Source organism: Anas platyrhynchos, chromosome 2 (assembly GCF_047663525.1).
Source record: "Anas platyrhynchos isolate ZD024472 breed Pekin duck chromosome 2, IASCAAS_PekinDuck_T2T, whole genome shotgun sequence".
NCBI classification, from domain to species: domain Eukaryota; kingdom Metazoa; phylum Chordata; class Aves; order Anseriformes; family Anatidae; genus Anas; species Anas platyrhynchos.
In genome coordinates this window covers 1887378-1891845 of record NC_092588.1, presented here as the reverse complement: position 1 = coordinate 1891845, position 4468 = coordinate 1887378, and the positions used below count along the sequence as shown (strand labels likewise).

The 4468-nt window shown below is 43.1% G+C and overlaps 1 non-coding gene across 1 annotated transcript; it reads left to right on the top strand.

The window, feature by feature from the left end:
- The first annotated feature begins 456 nt into the window (after positions 1 to 456).
- Positions 457 to 529, top strand: TRNAF-GAA (transfer RNA phenylalanine (anticodon GAA)). The gene has a single exon. It is a non-coding gene; the product is annotated as a tRNA-Phe (tRNA).
- Positions 530 to 4468: the final 3939 nt, after the last annotated feature.

Genomic DNA, 4468 nt, shown 5'->3' with positions numbered 1-4468 from the left:
AACTTGGACCTGAGGTTAGTGCATTTGGGTTTCTTCTCACCTCCATGTGAGTTACCTAGTTCAACAGGCAGTGTTAAGAGGGGGAGAAATTTTCCAAGCACATTATTATTGGAATAAATGCCAGCATCCTAAGAGATGGGTGGAAAGTGAGGACAGGTGAGAAGGATCTGTCAGCATTCAGACCTCCTACTTTCACAGCTGAAGCATGTGCCTTGGCTTCTCTCTTGGGCTGTCATGAAAGGGTGCCAAGTGCTGAAGCTGTTGCTTGCCATTATTTCATCTTTCTCCTCTTCTAGAGAGTACCAGAGGAGATCAGATGCCAGAAAGATGAGAGGGACCCACGGAAAATCTGAGAAGGTAATGTTTATACTTTGTTTAGCAAGTAATACCCTGAATGGTAAAGCTCTGAAAATAATTATGTTGCATCATACTGGTGACTATTCATCCCAGGGCAGGGCTGAAGTAGCTCAGCTGGGAGAGCGTTAGACTGAAGATCTAAAGGTCCCTGGTTCAATCCCGGGCTTCAGCAGTGTTTTTTCAAGTAGTTTTTGGGTTTCCTCTTCTGGCTTGCCAGTACAAGACAGATTTGCCATGCAGATATTGGAGAGAGCCCAACAAAGGGACAGGAAGATGCTGAATGGCCTGGAGCACCTCTCCCATGAGGAGAGACTGAGAGGGCTGGGGTTGCTCAGCCTGGAGAAGAGGGGGCTCAGGGGGAGCTCATCCATGTCCAAAAATCCCTGCAGGGAGATGTGGAGAGGATGGAGCCAGGTTCTTGCCAGTGATGCCCAGTGCCAGGACAAGAGGCAGTGACACAAACTGGAGGACAGGTTTTGTCTACATATCAGGCAGCACTTCTGTGTTGTGTGGGTGATGGAGCACTGGCACAGGTACACGGAGAGGTTGTGAGGCTCCTCCTTGGAGATCTTCAAAAGCCACTTGGTCATGGACCTGGATAATGTGCTGTAGGTGTCCCTGCTTGAGCTAGGGGTTGTAGCAGATGACTTCAACCAGTCCATGACTCTGTAACAAGACAGAACCTGGGACCCAAAAGCATGGCATTAAAAGAAACCCAAATTTTCACCTGAAATATGAGTTCAGTTTTTCACTATTGTCCCAAATGGGATTTTTGCCATGTCTGCCTTGCATGTTAGACTGGCTTGTGGTAAACATGTACATCCATAAACAAGTAAGCTTTGTAAAGCCATGCCAATCTGACTTTAGAAAAAAAAATGTTAAGGAGATGAGGTTAGACTGGGAAAAAAATATCTGTCCATGCACCTCTCTCCAGACCACTCAGCTGCACTGGTGCTAATGAAATCTGAAAGCTGGTTTTATATGATACAGAATGTGGGGCTTGGGACACGAGATAAGATGTTCTTAGAGCATGGCTTATAAATGTCTGTATAAAGGAAAGAAGTCTCCTGGTACCAGCTGTGTTGGCTGAAGAGAAATCAACATCGGTCTGGGGGATGCTGTGGTTGCAAGCACAAATACCCTCCAGGTTTCTGCTGCAATCTGTCAAGTTGTCCAAAAAGGGAAGAATTAACTTTACCTCTGCTTTTCCAAAGAACTAAAAACTCAACTAAAACTCAACTAAAACTCTGCCATTACTTCCCTTGAGAATACTGTATGAACTGATTGATGGAGGACACAGGCAAGGAGACCCTCAAACAGCTCCTCCTCCAGTTTGCTGTTTACTGTTTGCAAACATGAGCACTTAGATGTTGGTGTATGAACAGCGGAAAACAGCAGTTCTGGAAAAAATTATTTGCCTAGCAACCAGAAATGATAACTCTGATTATATTTCCCAGTCTCTCTTTATGTGTGTCCAAACCAACAGAGAAAATCAAACTGGGTGTTGACCCTGAGGAGCTACTGCAGCTGGCATTATAATAATTACTGCTAATTATTATGGTATGAGAATAATGGGATATTCCTCATGGCTAGAAGGTGGTCAGATGAAAGTGAATCAATGAAAAGAAAGCAATTTAGCAAACCAGGGGCCTGCTTTTGTTGCTGAGACTGGGAACATAGCAGGGTTTATAACAATTCTAGGAAGAGAATACAAATATGGAGAATTCCAGTAGTGAATGTAACTCGCTCTGTTCCCAGGCACACAGAAAACCTGTTAGAGAACAAATGTACGCCTCCTCCTTCCTGGTGCTAATCAGAGGTTCCAAAGGAAGAATATAAAAAAAAAAGGCATGCATAAAATGCTTCTTCCTCAGTACGTTTCTCCCAGCAGCCGTCAACCTGAGAGATTAATATTGCCATATTCAGTACCCTACAAGTACACAGATCATATGCATGCAGCAAGAGTTGAAAAAGTAGTAACAGATTCTTTTAAATGCCCAGAATGTGTTATTTAAATGTACTTGTGGAAGGTTTTAGGTGTTTTATTTGTTTCCAGGAATGTAAGTCTGAAGCCTGGTGTTTGATTTGTCTTGAAGTGAGCTTGACTTAAACCCAGGTGGTTGGTCCATGGGCTGAAGCATGAGGATGGTCCCAGGTGTAACACTGACTGGTTCTGGTCTCAGAGGTTGTCAGGAGAAATGAAAGCTTGTTACCCATGCTAAGTAGGTTCAGGTGGACCATGAAATGTTCTGCTCTGAGTCCACTTACCTTGATGGTTACATAGAGGGAAAATCGGGTGATTTCATATGGAAGATTCTTCTAGAAAAATAAAAGAGACATGATGTGTGTTCATGTGTGTGTGTTTCCCCCTTTCTAAAGGATGTGACTGCTACTAGAGAGAGATTTCTGGTAACAGTCTAATTTTCTTACCCAGAGATTTCTGGTGATAATACAACCTGAAGTCAAAACCTGTGCCCCCAGGGTAGCTCTCAAGAATTTCATCTCATGGATGTCCTATCACAGGAGCAATTTCAGAGGCCAAGGCGATTATGACAGATCCCACATGAGAATAGACTTCTCCCTGTTTGGGTGGTCTTCTCTGTCCAACTGTATCTGGTGGTCTATCTCTGTCCAACCTTCAGAACTGTCTTCAGCAGGGACTAAACCTGAACTCCTGCTTTTGCAGGCTCCATACAGCTCTTTAACTGCTGTGGAACAGCAGCCCTGGAATGAATGGGAGAGAATACAGTGTTTTTTCTGAACCCATTTATCAATTGATTACAGCTCAAATTAATTTTTATGTGTATTTCTTCTTACCTGTCAAAACACAAAGCAGATGTTTTAGTAAAAAGAGAGTCTACTCAAATTATTATGATATGAAGGGAAAGCGTGGGGAAGAAGTAGTCTTTCATTGGGCAGCTTTTCAGGTGAAAATTTATTACTGAGAATCACACAATAACTGTCTCTGCTTTAAACCCAAGAACCAGCAAATTTAAATTATATATTTAAAAAAAAAATAAAAAAAAAATAAGTTGAGCATGTTATCTATATTGTTTTTGACTTGCCATTCTTTATCGGGCAATTAAGTGCAATGTGACATTTTCTTGACAAAGTAGCTCCGTACAGCTGTGTCTTTCTCCAGACGAAACACAAAGCAAATTAGATTGCATGCATCCATAAATCTCCGTGGCTGCAGCAGTAACAGGGGCAGAAAGAGGGGGAGGAAGGAGTGATGACGCATGGAGCTCTGTACAAAAGATCAGTATCATCTCCAGCGTAGTTTTCCTTTTGTTTTATTTTCCTTATTATCTTCCTGAATTTAAAAATGATAAGCATTGTATTGCCCCCTGATTGACTTTTCTGTCTAAGGGTTTTAGTATGTAAGAGCCCGTGGAGAGAATCTCACAGCTCCCTGGTTTTGGTAGCAAGCCACTGTTCCTTGATGTGAAACTGATGGGCAAACTGAGACCTGGTGGGCAAACTGAGTAATGAAGCAATTTGGCTAAAATTAGAATTATGAGAAAAATAACAACAACAACAACAACAAAACACAGCATATGGAGACACCTCAAGTACATTGTGCTGCCCCAAGGCAGTGTAAGTTAAATCGTAACCCTTCTCTGGACAAAACCCAGGCTTGTGCATCCACGTCCAGTTCATTAATTCAAAACCCATCCTTCTCACCTGTACCAGATGAGTGTGTGCTAGCCACTTGCCAATTGATGGACTCACGCAGACCTTGGCACATGCAGAGTTGCTGTGCTGGAATAGTTTTTGCCTATTGCAGACGCAGTCACTCTCTGGACAGAGTTGTTTGCAAACCTCAAAGATTGGAGGAAGAGAGGAGATCCCAGGCCTCCCCTGGGTCTGATTTCCTGAAGCAAAACTGATTAGCCATTTCCCCTCACTAGCTGGCAAACTGTCTCAGTGCTGTGTTTACATAAATCACAATAAACCTAATTCAGGCAGCAAGCCATGTGCAAACAGAATTCACTGCCAGATGCTCCTGCAGACGAGGACATTGAAGAAACCAACAGCTAATTCAGTCACCAGCTCCCACGATCCCAGGTCTTGTGTTGGTGAACTTGGGGTAATGGAACCCAGGAGATAT